This window comes from Rhinoderma darwinii, chromosome 3, assembly GCF_050947455.1.
Source record: "Rhinoderma darwinii isolate aRhiDar2 chromosome 3, aRhiDar2.hap1, whole genome shotgun sequence".
NCBI lineage: Eukaryota > Metazoa > Chordata > Amphibia > Anura > Rhinodermatidae > Rhinoderma > Rhinoderma darwinii.
This window is the reverse complement of record NC_134689.1, coordinates 175,540,412-175,563,428: the sequence shown is the minus strand read 5'-3', so window position 1 is coordinate 175,563,428 and position 23,017 is coordinate 175,540,412.

The following is a 23,017-nucleotide window of genomic DNA, read 5'->3' as shown; positions in this document are numbered from 1 at the left end:
TTATGGCTAGCGGCATATGTAAGATTTTGTCATGATGGGTTTACAGATATGGAGCACATGTGGTGCACAAGCACATGATAATGAGTCAGTGCCCTCATTATAAAGTGAATATATAATGTCATTATACAGTGTGTAATGTCCCCATACATTACACATAAATAACACTGTTATACTGTACAAATAAATACCATACTATAGTAATACTATACAGTACATAAATAACATGTCCATATTATAAATTAATAGTGCAACATACACAGAAAATGTCCCTCAAACTATATTTCCAGCATAATGCCCCCTAAGTACTCCCCATACGCAACAACGGCAGCAGAGGGTCTCCATAAATTCTAGAAGAGGGTACAAACCTGGTGGTCCAGGGTAGTAAGTTTTTTTTTACTTTAAATATGTATTATGTTGCTGGGATATACTATCAATGTCAAATAGGTGGGGTTTAGGCCAAGAAAGCTCTATGTCACTTAATCTAAAGTCAATCCTATTTGGCTCTATTTGGAGGCCACGTGGTCACCCATTGACTATAATGGGCCATGGACACTTTTGTTTGAGCGATCCGCTGGGTCACAGAAGTCAGGCCTCATGCACACGGCCGTGTCCGTAATCACAGCCCACGATTGCGGGCACGGCTGGCCACCGGCACCCGCGGGCCGCATTTTTGTGCCGTGCTCCCATACATATGGGTAAAGCGATAGAGGACCCTCGTAGCCAGCAGGCATTACAATACAACAAAAATTAACTAATTTGCAATTAAGCAAAAAGAAGCCCTAATTTCTGGCTAACTACATGGAGTATAAACTAAAATATAACTTTTATTGAGTATTCCTAAAAAAAAAACAAAAAAAAATTACACATATTAAAAGTTAGCCAATGCTCACTGACAGTATGGTACGTTGCCAGAGATGCACTCGGTCAGTAAGATAATGTATGAGTATTTAAAACAGCGCCTGCAGATTGCTGTATTTACATGAACGAGATTGAGACTGTAGCTAACTGCCAATAGAGCATTGAAATTAAAACATAAAGAGAAGCCCCCAGAAAAATAAAAACCGTTCGGAAAGCTAGAAATAAAAACACAAATTGCTAAAGAATCTAAATCTAACCTGAGAATGTTCTTCAAATATAAATAGTACAATAATCTTAGTGGACTGGTAGGGAGAGATAAGAAAATAGATTTACTGTTGAATACATTCTTTTCAAAAGTGTTTATTTATTGCAGAAGATAAAATACCAGATGCTAATAACGTATATCGGTTTTAAAATCAGTTACTCATTTATTACACTTTAAATATGACTTCTAAGTGCTTCGGTCCATGATGATCTTAAAGAGAATAAACTCACAATTAAATATCAGCATGGGTTCATGAAGTATTGGCTTTGCTAAACTAATCTCATTAGCATTAACCAGGAAGTTTTCTACTATATCTCAGTAAAACAGTTGATTTGTTATAGATATGTATATATTTTTAAATGCATTTCATACTGTTCCACATGAAAGATTGATACATAAAATTAGTACATAAAACAAAATAAGAATTTTCAAATTGTGTCTAGTTTTGCATATTTGTCAAACTTCAATGTTTCGGATCATTAAACTACTTTTAATATTAGACAAAGATAACCCAAGTAAAAACAAACTGCTGTTTTTTAAATGATGATTTCATTTATTGAAGGAAAAATGCTGTTCAGCCCCACCTGGCTCTATGTGAAAAAGTAGTAGCCCTCTTAAACAGGCCAATGATCGGGCAAACAAGTGTTCATTTGATTGCATTTTGTGTTAACAGGGAGATGTGCTGCCAACATGATGGAATTGTGTGGGGATGAACGATCGTAGTAACGATCACTCTTCCACATACGTAACCGATCATTACTCCCATGGGCGTAGCTAAAGGCTCATGGGCCCCGATGCAAAAATTCTTACTGCCCCCCCCCCCCGCAAACTTCTCATGGCCGACGGTCCGCAGCTTTCAGCTGCATCGCTGGGTCTCCTAAGTGACCCAAAAATGCAGCACTAGCAGCCGGGGGCGTCACTAAGGCTGGGTTCACACACACTATTTACGGACGTAATTCAGGCGTTTTAGCATTGAATTACGTCCGAAAATGCGGCTCAAAAGCGTTGGCAAACATTTGCCCATTCATTTGAATGGGTCTTACGTTGTTCTGTGCTGACGGTCATTTTTTTTTACGCCCCGCTGTCAAAAGGCGGCGCGTAAAAAAGACGCCCGCGTCAAAAGGCGGCGCGTAAAAAAGACGCCCGCGTCAAAGAAGTGCATGTCACTTCTTCAGACGTAAATGGAGCCATTTTCCATGGACTCCATAGAAAAACAGCTCCAATTACGTCCGTAATGGACGCAGCGAAAGACGCCTGCACATGCCATTACGGCTGAAATTACGGTGCTGTTTTCTCCTGAAAACAGCACCGTAATTTCAGCCGTAACGGACGCTGCCATGTGAACATACCCTCAGGGCTTAAAATGTCAGGGAAATAGCCCCAATACATATGTGTCCGCCCAAAAAAACAAGTGTGTATATGAGACAGCATAGCATATCTATAACACTACGACCCTATAAACTATGGATAGGATTAGATACAGTGGCTCAGCAGACAGTATCACACATGATAGGATTAGATACAGTGGCTCAGCAGACAGTACCACACATGATAGGATTAGATACAGTGGCCCAGCAGACAGTATCACACATGATAGGATTAGATACAGTGGCTCAGCAGACAGTATCACACATGATAGGATTAGATACAGTGGCTCAGCAGACAGTACCACACATGATAGGATTAGATACAGTGGCTCAGAAGGCAGTATCACACATGATAGGATTAGATACAGTGGCTCAGCAGACAGTATCACACATGATCGGATTAGATATAGGGCCCAGCAGACAGTATCACACATGATCGGATTAGATATAGGGCCCAGCAGACAGTATCACACAAGATACGATTAGATACAGGGCCCAGCAGACAGTATCACACATGATTGGATTAGATACACAGCTCAGCAGACAGTATCACACATGATTGGATTAGATACACAGCTCAACAGACAGTATCACACATGATTGGATTAGATACAGGGCCCAGCTCGCTGACATTGCGTCTCCAGCGCTGGACCCAGGATAGGTAAAAATAATAATTTTGCTTCTTTATGTGTTACTGATTATTTTTGTGTTTGTGTTTTTTTACAGGTTCGGTTGTTGGACTTCGGATACGAGGACTTCAATGACAGCGTTTTTTTTATTCTCAATAAAATGGTTAATGAGGGTTGTGTTTTTTTATTTCAATAAAATATTTTTTCTATGTGATTGTATCTTTTTAAACTTTATTATCACCGCCTTAGTAATGGCCGCCGGCTGATTGACAACCTCCATTACTAAGGCGAGGCTTAATGTTAGCCGGTACAGAGGCTACACTAACCCCCATTATTACCCGTTACCCACCGCCACCAGGAGTACTGGGAAGAGCCGGGTACGAACCAGTACCCGACCATCTGTAGTGACGGGCAGGCACCGGGGTGGCCGCAGGCTGGTAGTATTAGGCTGGGGAAGGCCAAAAACAGTGGCCCTTCCCACCCTTGTAATGCTGCCTGCTGCTGCTGTGTTGTATCTGGCTGGTTATGAAAATTGGGGGGGACCCCACATCGTTCTTTCCAATTTTTTTTTTATTTTTTTTAAATGACGTGGGGTCCCCCCCATTTTTCATAACCAGCCAGATACAATAAAGCAGCAGCAGCCTAGCATCACCAGGGTAGGAAGGGCCACTGTTTTTGGCCTTTCCCCTACTGATAATACCAGCCTGCGTCCACACCAGTGGCCGACCATCACTACAGATGGTCAGGTACTGGATCGTACCCGGCTCTTCCCAGCACCCCTGGTGGCGGTGGGTACCGGGGTAATAAAGGGGGTTAGTGTTAGCCTCTGCATCCGCTAACACTAAGCCCCGCCTTAGCAATGGATGCTGTCAATCAGCCGGCGGCCATTACTAAGGCGGTAGTAATATAGTTTAAAAAAAAAACACAAAGACATAGAAAAAATATTTTATTGAAATAAAAAAAAAACCCACACAACCCTCATTAAGCATTTTATTGATAATAAAAAAAAAAGCTGTCATCGAAGTAGTCCTGGAATCCGATGTAGTCCAACGACCGAACCTGTAAGAAAACACACAAAAAAAACTATTAGTAACACATGTGTTAGGCTTAGATACAGGGCCCATGTGTGATACTGTCTGTGGGACCCTGTATCTAAGCCTACCACAACGTAGGCTTAGATACAGGGTCCAGCAGACAGTAATCTTATACAGTATAAGATTACTGTGTGCTGGAACCCTGTATCTAAACCTACAGTGTGGTAGGCTTATATACAGGGCCCATCAGACAGGATCACACATGGGCCATGTATCTAAGCCTACCATGTGATTGGCTTAGATACAGGGCCCAGCAGACAGGATCACGCATGGGCCATGTATCTAAGCCTACCATGTGATTGGCTTAGATACAGGGCCCAGCAGACAGGATCACGCATGGGCCATGTATCTAAGCCTACCATGTGATTGGCTTAGATACAGGGCCCAGCAGACAGGATCACGCATGGGCAATGTATCTAAGCCTACCATGTGATTGGCTTAGATACAGGGCCCAGCAGACAGGATCACGCATGGGCCATGTATCTAAGCCTACCATGTGATTGGCTTAGATACAGGGCCCAGTAGACAGGATCACACAATCTGTGATCCTGTCTCATGGGCCCCCTAAGCCTGCTACATCGTAGGCTTAGGGGTTGTACAGTCCCTAAACATTGATGGCCTATCCTCAGGATAGGCCATCAATAGCTGATGTGTCTCTCGGGACCCGCAAATCAGCTGTTTTGAAGGGGCCGCAGCACTCGTACGAGAGCTGCTTCCCCTTTATTTCACTACTCGCTCACACTGTGAATCGCCGACACGGATTCACAGTGTGACCGGAATGAAGTGACAGGAATGAAGGGAAGCAGCTCTCGCACGAGTGCTGCGGCCCCTTCAAAACAGCTGATTGGCGGGTCCCGGGAGTCGGACCCCGCCAGTCAGGGCTAACCTTACCTTCCTCTTCGGCCGCGGCGGGAGTTCTGTCGTCTCGATGCTGTGCGCGGCGCATAGCGCTGTGGCGTCATGCGCTGCACACAGCGCTTGACGTCAGGACCTCCGCTGCGATCCGGAACCAGGAAGGTAAGTAAAGTATGTTACTATAGTAACAGGGGGGCCGTGGGCCCCCTGGCTTCGGGGCCCGGTCGCAATTGCGACCGCTGCGACCCCTATAGCTACGCCAGTGATTACTCCTTGTGAATGGAGCAAACGACTGCCGATTAACAAGCTGTCTTGTTGATCAGCACTCATTTTCACAGCCCATACAGACCTTTAGCTACTAAATAAACTAGTTAACAAAATTCAATTGACAATTTGGTTAAATTACAGTAGCCACACTCAGGCATGATTACTATTAAACCTGCTGAATCTAAACATCACTTAAAAGGGTATTTCCAACTTAGACATTTATTGCATATCCACGTCATCACGTCAAAACGGCATTTGGTGATGTGATGCCACTAGATTGACGCTGCATCATCACGTCTGAGCATTTAGATCACATGAGACGCTCAGATCACGATACCGCTTGGCTTTGGCTACCATAGTAGCAAAACAGTTACGAAACAGCACTCCCTTACACTAATATAGCGCACATCTAGTTGGTTAACAATCAGTTATAATAATACATTAGACGCCGCTTACATGAATGGTTAAAACAGATAAACAAGTATCTCAAACTATTATTTTGACAATATATTAGTGCATTTTAATTTAACTCTCAGGGTATGTTCACACGGCTTATTTTCAGACTTTTTTTGGGCCATAGACGCCATGAAAAAAGGCTGAAAAAACGGAAGCTGAACGCCTCCAAACATCTGCCCATTGATTTCAATGGGAAAAACGGCGTTTCATTCCTACGGGGTGTTTTTATACGCGGCCGTTTGAAAAAACAGCGAGTAAAAAAAGTCTAGTAAAAAGAAGTGCATATCACTTCTTGAACCGTTTTTTGAGCCGTTTTTCAACGTGTCAATAGAAAAAACGCTCCTAAAATGGGCGCAAATAACGCCTCAAAAAATGTTTGTGGTTTCAAAAACTACTGAAAATCAGAGGCTGGTTTCCCTTGAAAACAGCTCCGTGTTTTACAGCCATTTTAACTTTAGTGTGTGAACATACCCTTAAAGGTTCCCACATAATGAGTATATTTTAGATCAAGCATAAGGAGAGGTACAAGGACAGTGGCATAACTACCGCCGTAGCAGCCGTAGCGACTGCTACTGGGCCCGCGGCATGAGGGGGCCCGTGTCGCCCGCCGGCACGGGCCCCCACCATGGCCGGAGGCTCCGCTAGCAGCCGCTATGGCTGCTACAGCACGACGCCACTGAACACTACGGCAGAGCAGGGAGGTATCTCCCCGCTCTGCCATTAAACAAAAGACATGTGTGATCGCTGGCATTGATAGGGAGAACGAGGGACTGAAAGTCCCCTGAAGTTCTCCATCACAAACCTCTGACTTCCGGGGTCTGTGTCGGCAGCTCCGTAGAAATGAATGGAGCGCCGGTCGCGCTTGTGCGCATGCGTGACCAGCGCTCCTTTCATTTTTATTGAGCTGCGCAGATGCCGGAAGTCAGAGGTTAGTCATGGAGAACTTGGGGGGACTTTTGGTCCCCCGTTCTCCCTATTGCTGCCAGGGATCACACATGTATCCCCTATCCTGTGGATAGGGGACACATGTCTTTTGTCTTTTCACACTGTAGGTCACATTTTTTTGGGGGGTTGGGGGATGCTGTATGGCGTTCCCTACAGGGGGGGCTGTATAGTGTTCCCTCCCTGTAGGGAATGCCATACAGTCCCCCCTGTAGGGAATGCCATACAGTCCCCCCTGTAGGGAATGCCATACAGTCCCCCCTGTAGGGAATGCCATACAGTCCCCCCCTGTAGGGAATGCCATACAGTCCCCCCCTGTTGGGAATGCCATACAGTCCCCCCCTGTAGGGAATGCCATACAGTCCCCCCCTGTAGGGAATGCCATACAGTCCCCCCCTGTAGGGAATGCCATACAGTCCCCCTGTAAGGAATGCCATACAGCCCCCCCTGTAGGGAACACCATACAGTCCCCCTGTAGATAGCGCCATACAGCCCCCTGTAGATAACGCCATACAGTCCCCCTGTAGATAACGCCATACAGCCCCCTGTAGATAGCACCATACAGTCCCCCCTGTAGATAGCGCCATACAGTCCCCCCTGTAGATAGCGCCATACAGTCCCCCCTGTAGATAACGGCATACAGCCCCCCCTGTAGATAACGCCATACAGCCCCCCCTGTAGATAGTGCCATACAGCCCCCCTGTAGATAGCGCCATACAGCCCCCTGTAGATAACGCCATACAGCCCCCCTGTAGATAACGCCATACAGCCCCCCTGTAGATAACGCCATACAGCCCCCTCTGTAGATAACGCCATACAGCCCCCTCTGTAGATATCTACAAAGGGGGCTGTATGGCGTTATCTACAGGGGGTTGTATGGCATTATCTACAGGGGGGCTGTGTCTGGCGCTATCTACAGGGGGATGTGTGTGGCGCTATCTACGAGGGGGCTGTATGGCGTTATCTACAGGGGGCTGTATGGCGCTATCTACAGGGGCTGTATGGCGTTATCTACAGGGGGGCTGTATGGCGCTATCTACAGTGGGGATGTGTGTGGCGCTATCTACGAGGGGGCTGTATGGCACTATCTACAGGGGGCTGTATGGCGCTATCTACAGGGGGGATGTGTGTGGCGCTATCTACGAGGGGACTGTATGGCGTTATCTACAGGGGGGCTGTATGGCGCTATATACAGGGAGGGGGCTGTGTGTGGCGCTATCTACAGGGGGGCTGTATGGCATTATCTACAGGGGGCTGTATGGCGTTATCTACAGGGGGGCTGTGTGTGGCGCTATCTACAGGGGGGATGTGTGTGGCGCTATTTACAAGGGGGCTGTATGTTGTTATCTACAGGGGGGCTGTATGGCGTTATCTACAGGGGGGCTGTCTGTGGAGCTATCTACAGGGGGCTGTATGGCGTTATCTACAGGGGGGCTGTATGGCGCTATCTACGGGGGATGTGTGTGGCGCTATCTACGAGGGGGCTGTATGGCGCTATCTACAGGGGGGCTGTGTGTGGCGCTATCTACAGGGGAGTTGTATGGCGTTATCTACAGGGGGGGCTGTAAAAAAGGCACTATCTACAAGGGGGGGGTTTGTAACACCCAGGGGAGGGGGGGCCCCTGTCAAAAGTTTGCTATGGGGCCCAGTCTTTCCTAGTTACGCCCCTGTACAAGGATATATTATTTTTAGAGATAAGCGAATAGATTCTGCACAGATCCAATTCTTTATGACTTCCCCAAAAGAGTTAGATTTTCATGAATCCAAAACCTTTGAGATTTCTTCCGCACAAATTGCTCAAAATGGCGGCCAATATTTTACAAATCAGAAGAAGACAAGAAGACAGGGAAGAAGGATCACATGACCTCAGGCTCTGGCTTCTCCATGATGCCTTTCAAGCAGCCTCTCCTCTAGCAGAGGCAATCATGAGTGGTATAGATGTGAGACAGAGGACTCATGAGTCATAGCCACTATAAACAGCCCAACCAGGAAATGCTACTGCAGATAGATATCGGATTAGTGTCAGTAAGTGTGTTTTATAGAGAGGAGAAGAGAATAGATAGTTATATTTAAAGTAATTTGATAGAGAGATAGATAGATTTTAGAGAGAGAGATAGGAGTCAGACAGTTTGTTAGTTAGACAGGCAGCTATTGCTGTGAGTGAGTGCTGATGCAGATATACAATTCTTACATTAATTTGTGAATGAACAATCTTCATCACATCATTCACAAATCTTCTTCAATCATTTTAACCCTAGTGCTGATAGTGTGCCGCTGCCTTCTGAAATATTTTTATATCTAATAGTGCTACCAAAATTGTATGCAGCGCCGTTATACTTCAGTCTGTGTCAAAGTGACAATTATTTTTCAAATAAATAAAGTAAAAAGCTGTTGCTTCTTCACTAAGGTGAGCTCAGGGAGGACAGAAACCTCCTATGGAGCTGTGGTGGTGGAAGTGGTGGACAGCTTATTAAAAAGTAATTGCTTCTTCTTATACCTCCGTGTGTGAAGCCAGGTAGCCATTTATACCCTTATCCCCTCATGAGTAAGGTATCCTTGTGTATTATTGTTTACTATTGCTCATTTGTCGTCTTCTCAAATAAGTCATTTCTTGATACATTTCACATACATGTCAGACACTTTCATTGGTATAGTAGACTAGGGTTACCCCTACAGACATTGCAATCTACTATGACTTATTTGTTCACTGTGTAAACTACATTTTTGCTACCTGGCGTCTGTCACACTGTGGGAATAATCTCTGAATTTTAATTTTATGTTATATATATATATATTTTTTTAAATTGTATTTCAATAAAGTTTATATTTTATACTGTATTGGTGTGCTTTATTAGAGTAAGAGAGTTCTGTTTCATTACTGTTGTGTGGTTACTATGGAAGCCAAAGCCAAGCCATATCATGTGTTCTGAGCGTATCATGTGATCCGAGCGCTCAGACGTGATGATGCAGAGTCGATCTAGCGGCATCGCATGATCAAATGGCACTTTGATGTGATGACGTGGGAGCTTGTACTTCACGTCGGACATATCAGCCAATTCAGCCACAAGTGATGTAGGAACTGCCGACACTGTCAGTATGGAATTTGGCCAATGGTATGGCTGTGCTTGGAGTAGCATAGTGCTTTATGTCCAGATGGAGGCTGGAAATCGTCGCCGTAATGGCGTTTGAATGTAATAATATTTGCAGACGTGAGAAAGAAGTTATTTATCTAATTGGCTGTTGCCAGGGATATGGTTATATTATGTCAACAAGAATAAAAATTTAATTTTTGGACATCTGGGTTTCTAAAGGCTGATCCTCATTGATACAAGATGGCCGAGAATAGGACCCACTATTCTACACAGAAACAAGTAGTTTTTAATGTATTTAGCTGTATTTTTAACCTGTTAATGACGAGGCCATTTTGTGCGTTAATGACCAAGGATTATTTTTTGTTTTTTCACTGTTGCATTTTGAGTCGTAATTTTTTTTTAATTCTGTCGACATAGCCTTGTAAGGGCTTGTTTTTTTGCGGGACGAGTTGTATTGTTCAATTGCATCATTTTTGGGTGTATATAATATATTGATTAACTTTTTTAACTTTATTTTAGGAAAGAATTGAAAATAAACGCCTATTCCAGCATTGTTTTTCACGTTATAAATTTACGCCGTTCACTATGCAACATAAATAACATGTTATCTTTATTCTATGGGTCGGCACGATTATGGGGATACCAAACATGTAGAGGTTTTATTTTTTCCTACATTTGCAAAACAAAAATCCTTTAAAAAAAAAATTACTTATTTTTGCATCGCCGCATTTCAATAGCTGTAACTTTTTTTTCCGTCAATATAGCTATATGTGGGCTTTTTTTTGGCGGGACAAGGTGTAGTTTTCATTCGTAGTACTTTGGGGTACATGGGACTTATTAATTAACTTTTATTCTATTTTTTATGGTGGGAATTGGAGAAAAAAAGAAATGTTGCCATTATTTTTCCGTTTTTTTTGGACGCCGTTTTGGAGGCGGTTTAATTAATGTGTTAACTTTATTGTTTGAGTCGTTACGATTGCGGAGATACCATTTATGTGTAACTTTTTTTTTTACACTTTTACAAAATAAAACTACTTTTTGGGGAAAAAAGTGGTTTTATTTAAGTTTTACTGTAATCTTTTTTTTTCTTTTTATAAACTTTATTTAACTGTTTTACTTCTTTTTTTTTTGTCCCACTAAGGGACTTCACAATGCGATCTGGTGATCTCTTATATAATGCTTTGGAATATTTAGTATACAAGAGCATTATTGCCTGTCAGTGTAAAACTGACAGGCAATCTATTAGGCCATGCCAGAGGCATGTTGCTGAAGGCAGACCTGGGGGCCTTTGTTAGGCCCCCGGCTGCCATTGAAACCCAACGGCACCCCGCGATTTCTTTGTGGGTGCGCCGATGGGGTGACAGAGGGAGGGAGCTCCCTATGTCAAACACATTAGATGCCGCTGTCGCTATTGACATCGGCATCTAATGGTTTAAACTGCCGGAATCGCAGCTCACTTCGATTCCGGCAGTTGCGGCAGGAGCCTGGCTGTGTAAAGCAGCCGTTCTCCTGCCGCTGATCGCAAGGGGTACATTGGCAGTACCCACCCGATCAGAGTGACGGATGTATCCATCGCTCGTCGTTAAGGGGTTAAATGTCTATTTTCTTGTTGTTTACATTTTCCATAGTAAATGGTGCGTAACTCAAATAAACGATAGAAGCGCTAGTTTAAATATGGGGAGTTAACACATGTTTGTCATTCTTGTTTTGTCTTGGCTTTAAAAAGGCCCAGTGCGGTCGAAACTTTGCCTTTTTATTAGGCTAAGTTCACACATCGCTGATTTTTCACAAATTTTTATTGCGGATTTTACCCTTTGCAATGCAAAAGAGGGAAATCTGCATCAAATCCGCAACAAAATCTGCGACAAATCCGCAACATGTGAACTCAGCCTTACGTGCTAAGTTTTATGGGAAGCTTCCGTGCCTTAGATTTTCTTGGATTGTGTATATTTGCGACAAGGTAAAAGGTCGCACCAAGTTTAGCACGGAGGACAAGTGGTGCAGGAGATAAATATCTACTATTAATGACATGTTCCCTTTAAAACTCTCAGAACCAGAGAATGCAAATTAAGTCAGGCAGGCTGAGGGTCAGTTATGACGTAATGCAAACACACTACCAATGAGTCAGACGAAAAAGCGGGGTCAGACCAATATATGTGAGAATCCAAAATGTTTCAAGAACCACCATAATTGGCAGTAATACATTTAAATAATGTTATTTTTTTCACTGGTTGGTCTCCCTTCCGGGTGCATAAAACCAGAGTAGCATCAGGTGCCGACTTATAGAACTGTGCAGGAAAGTGGCGTTAAGTTCCTTACAATTTTCATGCACAGTAACTATAAAAAATACTTGGCTATATGCTTGAAAATATGCATAGTAAGATATACAAAATGATGTAATATAAATAAATTTAATGATAAGTTAACCTTGTTTAACTATAGTTCTGAATGATTTACAAATAACTGCCTATTGACGTTGACATATGTCATTTCCCACCATACTTGTAATAGTTAAAAATGTACCTTTACAATTATAATAGTTTTAAAGATCATTTTGTTATTAACAATGTGGTCTTTTAATCATGAAAGTTTGCTTTTTGTTTTTATTCTTCAGTTACTCATTGAATGCATTATGTTAATGTCAATTTTATTTCTTTTTTCTATGACTTGAGGACTAAAGTGAATTTTGTTTGCTATTTAAATTACTAGCACAAAGCATTACTACACAATAAATATTATGGCAACAGAAAATAATTGAAAACTGGCAAAGACTTAAATGAAATGATTCTGTGAAGTTTGTGAAGTAACTCAGTTAGTGAAACATTGTTATGCTAACTACATATTTTAAGGGGTATGTGCATCTTTTAACCTCTTCAGACATATCATGGAATCAAAGGGATTGTAATGGAAATTCAGCTTTAACCATGAGAATCTCAGAGTGAAGACAACTCAAAGTCTCAATACGTTAGAGAGCCGCTGCAACTTCATATCTAGTGATTATGGGGGTATCATGGCTCTTGGACCCCCACAAATAACTTCTGACCCAATAACATGTTAGAAGATATTTACAAGCAGGGGCGTAGCTAAAGGCTCATGGGCCCCGATGCAAAAGTACTTATTGGGCCCCCCCCGCAAACTCCTCATGGCCGACGGTCCGCAGCTTTCAGCTGCATCGCTGGGTCTCCTAAGTGACCCAACAATGCAGCACTAGCAGCCGGGGCATCACTAAGGCTGGGTTCACACACTCTATTTACGGACGTAATTCGTGCGTTTTAGCATTGAATTACGTCCGAAAATGTGGCTCAAAAGCGTTGGCAAACATCTGCCCATTCATTTGAATGGGTCTTACGATGTTCTGTGCCGACGGTCATTATTTTTACGCGCCGCTGTGAAAAGGCGGCGCGTAAAAAAGACGCCCGCGTCAAAGAAGTGCCTGTCACTTCTTCAGACATAAATGGAGCCGTTTTCCATTGACTCCATGTAAAAACAGCTCCAATTACGTCCGTAATGGACGCAGCGAAAGACACCTGCACATGCCATTACGTCTGAAATTACGGTGCTGTTTTCTCCTGAAAACAGCACCGTAATTTCAGCCGTAATGGATGCTGCCGTGTGAACATACCCTCAGGGCTTAAAATGTCAGGGGAAATAGCCCCAATACATACGTGTCCGCCCAAAAAAAATTGTGTGTATAGGAGACAGCATAGCATATCTATAGCACTACAACACTATAAACTATGGATAGGATTAGATACATTGGCTCAGCAGACAGTATCACACATGATAGGATTAGATACAGTGGCTGAGCAGACAGTATCACACATGATAGGATTAGATGCAGTGGCCCAGCAGACAGTATCACACATGATAGGATTAGATACAATGACTCAGCAGACAGTATCACACATGATAGGATTAGATACAGTGGCTCAGCAGCCAGTATCACACATGATAGGATTAGATACAGTGGCTCAGAAGGCAGTATCACACATGATAGGATTAGATACAGTGGCTCAGCAGACAGTATCACACATGATAGGATTAGATACAGTGGCTGAGCAGACAGTATCACACATGATCGGATTAGATACAGTAGCTCGGAAGGCAGTATCACACATGATAGGATTAGATACAGCGGCTCAGCAGACAGTATCACACATGATAGGATTAGAGATAGGGCCCAGCAGACAGTATCACACATGATTGGATTAGATATAGGGCCCAGCAGACAGTATCACACATGATAGGATTAGATACAGTGGCTCAGCAGACAATATCACACATGATTGGATTAGATACAGTGGCTCAGCAGACAGTATCACACATGATTGGATTAGATATAGGGCCCAGCAGACAGTATCACACATGATAGTATTAGATACAGTGGCTCAGCAGACAGTATCACACATGATACGATAAGATACAGGGCCCAGCAGACAGTATCACACATGATAGGATTAGATACAGGGCTCAGCTCGCTGACATTGCGGCTCCAGCGCTGGACCCAGGAAAGGTAAGAATAATAATTTTGCTTCTTTATGTGTTACTGATTATTTTTGTGTGTTTGTGTCTTTTTACAGGTTCGGTTGTTGTACTTCGGATACGAGGACTTCAATAACGGCGTTTTTTTTATTCTCAATAAAATGGTTAATGAGAGTTGTGTTTTTTTATTTAAATAAAATATTTTTTCTATGTGCTTGTATCTTTTTAAACTTTATTATCACCGCATTAGTCATGGCCGCTGACTGATTGACAACCTCCATTACTAAGGCGGGGCTTAATGTTAGCAGGTGCAGAGGCCAACACTAACCCCCATTATTACCCCGGTACCCACCGCCACCAGGGGGTACTGGGAAGAGCCGGGTACGAACCAGTACCCATCCATCTGCAGTGACGGTCAGACACCGGGGCGGCCACAGGCTGGTAGCATTAGGCTGGGGAAGGCCAAAAACAGTGGCCCCTACCACCCTGGTAATGCTGCCTGCTGCTGCTGTGTTGTATCTGGCTGGTTATGAAAATTGGGGGGGACCCGACATCGTTCTTTCCAATTACTTTTTTTTTTTTTTTTTTTTAAATGACGTGGGGTCCCCCCATTTTTCATAACCAGCCAGATACAATAAAGCAGCAACAGCCTAGCATTACCAGGGTGGGAAGGGCCACTGTATCTGGCCTTTCCCCTCCTGATAATACCAGCCTGCGGCCACCCCAGTGGCCGACCATCACTACAGGTGGTCAAGTACTGGATCGTACCCGGCTCTTCCCAGCACCCCTGGTTGCGGTGGGTACCGGGGTAATAAAGGGGGTTAGTGTTAGCCTCTGCACCGGCTAACACTAAGCCCCGCCTTAGCAATGAATGCTGTCAATCAGCCGGCAGCCATTACTAAGGAGGTAGTAATATAGTTTAAAAAAAAACACAAAGACATAGAAAAAATATTTTATTGAAATAAAAAAACCCACACAACCCTCATTAACCATTTTATTGATAATAAAAAAAAAAGCCGTCATCGAAGTAGTCTTGGAATCCAATGTAGTCCAACGACCGAACCTGTAAGAAAACACACAAAAAAACTATTAGTAACACATGTGTTAGGCTTAGATACAGGGCCCATGTGTGATACTGTCTGTGGGACCCTTTATCTAAGCCTACCACAAGGTAGGGGCCCTGTATCTAAACCTACAGTGTGGTAGGCTTATATACAGGGCCCAGCAGACAGGATCACGCATGGGCCATGTATCTAAGCCTACCATGTGATTGGCTTAGATACAGTGCCCAGCAAACAGCATCACACAATCTGTGATCCTGTTTCATGGGCCCCCTAAGCCTGCTACATCGTAGGCTTAGGGGTTGTGCAGTCCCTAAACATTGATGGCCTATCTACAGGATAGCCATCAATAGCTGATGTGTCTCCCGGGACCCGCAAATCAGCTGTTTTGAAGGTGCCGCAGCACTCGTACGAGAGCTGCTTCCCCTTCATTTCACTACTCGCTCACACTGTGAATCGCCGACACCGATTCACAGTGTGACCGGAATGAAGTGACCGGAATGAAGGGGAGCAGCTCTCGTACAAGTGCTGCGGCTCCTTCAAAACAGCTGATTGGCGGGTCCCGGGAGTCGGACCCCGCCAGTCAGGGCTAATCTTACCTTCCTCTTCAGCCGCGGCGGTAGTTCTGTCGTCTCGATGCTGTGCGCGGCGCATAGCGCTGTGACGTCATGCGCTGCGCACAGCGCTTAACGTCAGGACCTCCGCTGCGATCCGGAACCAGGAAGGTAAGTAAAGTCTGTTACTATAGTAACAGGGGCCCGCGGCCCGAGTTACTATAGTAACTTTTTATTGATGTGGTGCGGGGGGCTGTGGGCCCCACTGGCTTCGAGGGGCCCGGTCGCAATTGCGACCGCTGCGACCCCTATAGCTACGCCAGTGTTTACAGGTGTATATACATACCTAATAACAAAACTTCAGTATATTCTAATAACTGCAGTTATATACAATGAAACAGAGATGAAACAAAGAACATATTAATACTAATATAACAGTGTTGTTAACCCTTTGGCTGCTAGAAATTTGTGTTTTGTCCTTGCCCTGTTCATTGCTAGCTATTACTGGATATACATGTAAAATATTCTCATCATGTCAATCCTAAAATAACAAACATTATTTCTTATAATACTGGAACACATTAAACTATCAAGTCAAAACTGCCATATATTTTAGAAGGAAAATACCCCTCCAACACACTAATACGAAATTTGTGAATACTCTCCACAATGTACCACTGGCACAGACCTAAAACTAATCCATGTAAAATACATAATATTTGTAAAATATTTGGGTATGGGAAAATGGTAACAATTGATGAGAATATTTAAACTTAAGGCTTTTCAGATGTACAGTTTCCTGAAATCAGATTTATTGGGCAAAAATCGAACTACATATATAAAGTCTAGACACAGTAAAAGACAATGTAACACATTCAAACTGGTTTATGTAAGGCATGTTTTCTATAATAACCTATGCTATTGAAATGAGGGATCCATAACACAATATGGTAACTATGAAAAACCATGTTAAAACATGTGGGAGAGTACTCAATGAGTTTGGGATGAGAATAGTGGTGTCTAGTGGAGGTTGGAGGGTTCTAGAGGAGTAAGGGGGTAATAGTGAGTTTAGTAGGGGTGGTGAGAGTATCAGTGAATTTGGGATTAGACTAAAAGTGTCTGGGGAGCTACAGGTTTTGACTGCAAAAAATAATAATAATCATATAAATAAATACCTGTACATAGACCAAGTCTTATAGATATATAGCATTTGCATTAACCATGTCACATAAAACAGTATGGAATCAGAAAATGTGTGCACAGGTACAACATGAAAATGATACATAAAACAATGGCCTATCCTTGGGATAGGCCATCAATATGTGATGGGTCGGGGTCCGACTTCCGGTTTTGAAGTGGCCGCAGAGCTCGTACAAGTGCTGTTTCCCCTTCATTTCCTTTACTGCTCACACTGTAAATTGCTGACACACTTGCAGCAGCGGTTCACAGTATTACAGCCTTTAAATGAATAGGAGAAGGCAGTAATACTGTGAACCGCCGCTACAAGTGTGTTGACGATTCACAGTGAGCAAGTAGAAATGAAGGGGAAGCAGCACACTTACGAGCGCTGCACCATCTTCAAAACAGCTGATCGGCGGGGGTGCAGGTAGTCGAACCCCGACCGATCAAATATTGATGGCCCATCCTGAGAATAGGCAATACATTTTTTGGGACTGGAAAACCCCTTTAAGAGCTGTTTTGCATGCACTGGAAATCTTTGCTCTCTTGTACATGTTACATACCACCCCAATATAATCCTCAGTATCATGATATTATGTAAATGTACGTATAGTTTTATGATTGCTCAGTACACCTGAGGTTCCTCTGTTTCCCGTTCTTTTATACAAAATCTATGTACCTACATTTTTCCTTATTCCATTTGCATACTCTATAGTACGCTTAGACATAATAGACTGTATGGAAAGCACTTTATTATCATGCTCTCTCTACATATTCTAGCTGACAGTAGAGCTTTCCTCTCCCGACAGTCTTCAAACACATACCCAAGCCAAATGCTGAGGTTTTCTGTCCAGGTATCCTTCAAAAACATTCCTGAACCATCAGCAGAACCTCTATTCTCTGACACATATCTAAGCTGACAGCAGAGGCGTATAACTAAGCCCTGCTCTGCCACACATTTTATTTAGGATGTATTCACACGTTGCGTTCATATTTTTCTGCAATTTTCACCAAATTAAATGCATCAAAAGCTGCAATATGGCTGCAACATGTGAATATACTCTTAGGGGGAGTTCACACGGAGTTTTTTGATGAGTTTGACGTGGAAACTGTGTCGGAAAATCAATTTTCCCGCGAGTGGAAAAACCGTCTCGCGGGAAAAGGACGGGACTTGCCCTATCTCCGGCCGTTATTTTGCAACGTTTTTTGCCCGCGTCGCGCAATAGCCGCGGGTGAAAAACTAAGCAAAAATCGGCATGCAGGCAGAGCAAAATCTGCCTTAAAATTCCAAACAGAATTTTGAGGCAGATTTTTCTCCTGCAAAAAACTCTGTGTGAATCCAGCCTTAGGGTAGGAATACACACAACGTAAATACTGTGGATTCTCCACAACAGATTTTATAGCGTAAAATCCGCAGTATAATAGAATATAATACAGTAGCAGCAAAATGGATGAGATAAAACAAACCTCATGTCCACGCAGAAACTGTACATAAATTGACACTCGTTTTTTTAATATGCAGCCGCTCAATCCATGCTGCAGAATCGCCGCTCTTGTATTGTAAGATTTCCCCATTAGATTCAATGGGAGGTAAAATCCGCAACAAAGTCATGTGTTGCGGCGGAAATGCTGTGATTCTGCCGCAAAAATATCAAATGAGAAAAATAAAGGTAATACTCCTGGCCGTAGTCATAGTAATGCGTATTCTGTTCTGAGCATAGCCCGGCCTCCTGGGATGACGATTCAACCCATGTGACACGGTCACATGGACTACAGCATCATCGCAACAGTCCGGGCTACGTTCAGAAAAGAGGGACGCGTCGCCATGACCACGGCTGGAAGTATTATCTTTTTTTTTTAAATTTCCGCAGTCTTTCCGCAGCGGACATGCCACCCGAAAAACTGCACCAAAATTTGAGGTGGAATTCCTTGCGGTTTCCAGGACGTATAGTCTGTGTTTATTTACGTATCCGCCCTGTGTGTTCCTGCCCTTATAATCAAGTTGCTCTCCCACACTAAAATTATCTCTAAAGAATCCTTTCTCCCCCATACATAATATTTGCAGCCAAGTTCCCCTCCCCCACATATCATTTATAATAAGCTCCTACACAACAAAATAAACTATACAGAAGTCCACCTCCCCCACGAAATAGATTACTAAAGAATCCCCCCAAACTCCTATAGCATTTAGAGCAATGTCACCTCCTCCACAAAATCGATCTATAAAGAATCCCACACACAAAGCACTTATAACCTAGTCTCCCCTCCCCCACAAAATCGATCTATGCAAAAAAACATCCTGTTACACATCATTTATGGCTCAATCTTTCCTCCTCCCTCACACAGCACATAAATTAACAAAGATTAACCTAAAGCTGCTGCTCTTACCAGACACCGGAGGTCCGTGGAAGAGTCTTCTCTGTGGCAGCAGTAGAGCAGGGAGGAGCTGCAGAAGGAGCTGAGTCTGTGTGGCTGTGCAGTATAGGCTGTGCTGATTAGTGGAGCAGAAGGAGGCCCCTCCTGCTCCACCAATCAGTGCTCACTTCACACGGCAGAGGAGAGGGAGGAACATTTCTCCTCTCTGATGTGCGGCCCATACGTAAACCCCCTTCCCCGCCCCTTTTCTACTTGTTAGTCCAGCGGGGAGTAAAGGAGGGGGGTTTATAAAAAAATCGTACTCACCGCTGAGTCGCCGGAGCTGGGCGCCACAAGCAGGGGAAGGGAGCCAGTGCAGCGCCCCCTTCCATCTGCTGGAGTGATGCGCCCTGTGCAATGGCACAGGTCTCACACCCCTAAGGCTGGCCCTGATCGTGTACTGTTAATAATTTGCTTCTTTATTTCCTTGATTGGATATGTAGAAAGAGTGTCTTCACCTACCTAAGCCACAAAATAAGACTCTGCTCCTGGAAAATTAAATGTGTAGAGCTAAGTCATAATACCTATGCCATACTTGCAAACATGATCTGATCATATATTACCGTACATTGAAATCAATTTTTTTCAATTACATACCAACCTAAAAAATCCCTGGCAGAGGTATAATTTATAGCTCTAGGGCCCCAGTGCAGGGCCCCACCTACTCTGTGTTATTTATAATACTGGTGCCTATTTATGTAGCAGAGGGGCCTTTTGGCACCTCAGGCAAAAGGGTCCGTATGTAACTGCTACTTCAGCACCCCCTATAGCTATGGCTTGGTCCCTGTGTATGATCATTGCTGTAATGCCCGCGGTCGCTGACCGCTGGCTGTTCCCATTTTGCAGCAGCCGCGTGCGCAGGACTCTGAAACCTGGCCGGCATCTCCTTCCTCAACAACAATGGCGCACACTGCTCAACGGTTCCCAAGCGTTATCCTCTATCTTGTATCCAGTGTCCTGTTTCCCATATCCTGTAGCCTATATCCAGTGTCCGTGTTCGGTGTCAAGTCTAGTGTCCCTGTCCAGTGTCCGTGCCAAGTCCAGTGTCTGGGACAACTTCAGTGTCTGGTGTCCATGCCAAGACCGTGACGACTATAGCATCAGTGTCAGGTGTTCGTGCCAAGTCCAGTGTCCGTGACGACTTCAGTATCCGTGTCCGTGCCAAGTCCAGTGTCCGTGATGACTTCAGTATCCGTGTGCGGTGTCCATGCCAAGTCCAGTCTCTGACATGATTTCAGTATCCTTGTCCTGTATCAGAGACAAGTCCTGTTGTGCAGCACTAACCAGCTTCCGATAGTCCGGCACAAGCCAACTTCCAAAAGTCCGGCACAAACCAGCTTCCGATAATCCGGCACAAGCCAGCTTCCGATAGTCCGGCACAAGTCATCTACCCAGGTACTAGAGACTATTATTGACTCTCGTTTGACCAGCTGCTACTCCGTAGCGGCCAATGGGTTCACATACCCCCCAGCCATGACAATTGCTAAGTGATACAAATCCTTCATGAGGGACTACTATGTCAATGAGCCAAAAAGTGATCTAACTCAAAAGACAAAATATTTAAAATAAAGAATAAAACACTGTTGAAACTTTTGGTATTTACATTTATATTAAGGCCGGGTACCCACGTAATGTAATTCTGTGCGGGAATTCCACAGTATTTACATTAGCAGCAAAGTAGATGAGATTCAGAAAATCTAATGCCCACGCTGCGGAAAAAAAATTCTGCGTAAACGTTAATAAATTGACCTGCAGTGCGGAATTTACGTTTTGTTGATTTTCTGTTGCGGGTTTTCCCCATTGAATACACTGGGGATGCAAAACTCACAACAGAAAGCCCAGTGTTGCGACTTTTGCTGCGTATTCGCAGCAACTACGCCGCAAACATCGCAACTACGCAAAATAAAGAAAAACCATACTTACCCAGAACGCCCTCCTCCTTCCTGCGGTCTGGCCTCCTGGGATGACCTTGCATCCCATGTGACCTCTGCAGTCAATCACAGGCTGCAGCGGTCACATGGGCTGCAGTGTCATCCCGGGAGACCGGACTGCAATGCAGGCATGCGTCGCCATAACAATGACCTACGAAAGAATGAGCGTTTTTTACCGTTGCATTTCGCAGCGGAAATTGGTTTTCGGATCGGAATGTGCGGCGGGTTCCAGGTCGATATGATGCGTGGTTTTTACGCAACGTATCCATACTGTGGGAACCCGGCCTAAACATCTTTGAAAATAATCTTGTCAGTATTGGTGCTTGCATAAGGGCGATATCTCATGAATAAAACTGGTAGCCATCTTTATCTTGACACATTAAATACACAGTATCAAGCAACTTTAACTTGACTTTTTCAGTGGCTTTTGTTGTGTGATATAACGCTGCAGCAAGTTATCAGTCAAGATAAAAATGGCTACATCCATATGGTGGCATTTTCTCGGGATTGGGTGGCATTGCTGATAAGGCAGCGTACTGCAATGTATATAATTTTTGCAGTAGTTTTGTGGCCCCAATATCTGAAAACTTTTTGTTTCAGTACATGCCATTTGACATCATTTTGTCATCCTTGGATTCTATGAATATTGTACTTAAAATTCTTATGGAAAAAATGTGTGCCATCACGCTTAAAGGGGTATTCTCCTTTTAAGATATTTATGGCATATCCGGAGGATATGCCATAAATGTCTGATAAATGTAGGTCCCAGATTTGTTACCCCAACCTATTTAGAGATTGGGGAACTTCCAAGTTACATAAACAGCGTAGCTTGCTTCTGTTTGCTCAGCTACCTCTGCAGTGATTGACCGCCTGGATGACTGACTGGACAGTCTCAAAAAGGCAGTGATGGGGTCGGGGGCCCCCCAATCTTATGATAAGTGTAGGTCCCAGAGCTGAAACCCACATCTTTTATACGTTTATACGTTTATGGTATATCCTGTTGATCTGCCATAAATGTCTCGGAAGGGAATACCCCTTTAAAGTAAATGTCTAGCCTTGAACAACATTATGTTTTATAATACCAAAAAGAGAGCCAGAGTCTATAAGTCAAGTATAAAACATACATTTTTATTTCATAAAATATAAACAATTGCATACAGAAAGCATGAAAAAGAATTGCCAAGCATGTGAAAGTATTGCACAGATGTTCAAATATCAGTATATACCAAAATACATATTATAAAGAACACAATAGAAAAGTGCATAGTGCAAAGAAAATGTCAGCCATTTGTATGCCCAGTTAGAAAGATATTTGACCTACGCTGTTAACAGTCCCCACAGGGAATCCAGTATGAAGCCTGTACCACTACTCCATTAAATTGGCGACCGGCCCCGACAAAGGCGGAAGCCGAAACGCGCATCGAGGCTGGTCGCCAATCCTGAGATCAAGCAATATGGGTTAGTATTCCACTCTCCATTTCAGATTTCTCCTGAATTTTTTGCACTAAGCACTTTACATTTAGTATATGGAATTTAATGGAGTAGTGGTACAGGCTTCATACTGGATTCC